This window comes from Sinocyclocheilus anshuiensis, unplaced genomic scaffold (assembly GCF_001515605.1).
Source record: "Sinocyclocheilus anshuiensis isolate Anshui unplaced genomic scaffold, SAMN03320099.WGS_v1.1 scaffold1878, whole genome shotgun sequence".
NCBI lineage: Eukaryota > Metazoa > Chordata > Actinopteri > Cypriniformes > Cyprinidae > Sinocyclocheilus > Sinocyclocheilus anshuiensis.
In genome coordinates, this window is record NW_015547722.1 from 18,456 (window position 1) to 19,769 (window position 1,314).

The window sequence follows — 1,314 nt, forward strand, 5'->3', positions numbered from 1 at the left end:
TATACAAACTTCTGAAATACGTACAGATTGAGTATCTGGGATTCAAAATATAAACCTGGAAATTAAATTTTTTTAAAGCTTGTACACTGTTTTTAAGTAAATGGATAAAAGTTCAGTCAGGAAACGGAGTGATGTAATCTATGCTAGCAATAATATTGTATACTACATGGTGAAAAAACGGATTGGCTTCTGCTCAGTCTGCAGCCAACAAGCTTTTTCAACATTTATACATGTACAACTGTGTTATTCAGTGTTCACTATAGATCAGTCAGACCGTGCAAACTCTTCTGAAAAGCATGGCCATAACACAGACAAAACGATTGTCATGTTATTTAACCTTATTTCACCCTTTTAATATAAAAACCATATGCATATAATAACCAAATAAAATATAAAATGGCAATATACAAAATAAAATTGTGCATGATTACCACAAATATTATTCCTTTTTTTTAATGTAGAGAGTACGAGACAAGAGCATTTTAAGAACTGCTCATTATGAATGACGTCATTCTACGTTACTGCATTCATATTGGTGAAATAAAATCTCTTATTTGCACTGTGGGATTTTTACATATTCTGGAAAAGGAATGGAGAAAGCACTTTATCTTCAAATAGACTGCAAGGCAATATCAGTTTGATCTCTCATACAGTGTTCGTCTGAAAAGATTACCAATTGGCCTAAAGCAGTACCTGAAGCGGAAAAGAGAGTGCGAAGGCAAGATGTGTGAATTACCGGGCACAACACTACATTATGTATGTTATAAAGCACACATAGCTAGTGAACATGTTTCATAATGGTCTTTGGGGCAGTGCGTGCATCTTAGTTTTAGATCTTTTGTTTGTGCTCAGCCTTACTGGGGGATATCATATATGTCTATCAGGTCTGCCAGAACCTAATTTCTTAACATTTTCGTTTCCAGTAATATGTTTAAACTTTGGGAGTTGACTGAAATGACTCTAGATGGCAAAAGGTATTTCACATGTAACCTGCTAGTAATCGTATGTTATACTGCACAGCACTGAGTGGCCTCTGTTGCATCTGCAGCAAATGAACTTGCTTGTTGCAACATTTAAATAGTAGTTCAGAGTTTGCTGTAAGCCAGACCTGCAGTATGCTCTCAGAGTTGCTCCTCCTTCCCCAGAACCACCTGTCTAGATCTGCTATGGGGATTATGCATATTATGCATGTTTATTTGGGCAGGAGCAGCATATCTAACATGCTTATTATAATAATAACAGAGACTTTCTACTGCTACTTCTACTTCTATAGAAGCATACCTTTGTATATCTTAGCAGTAGAAAGTCTCAGCA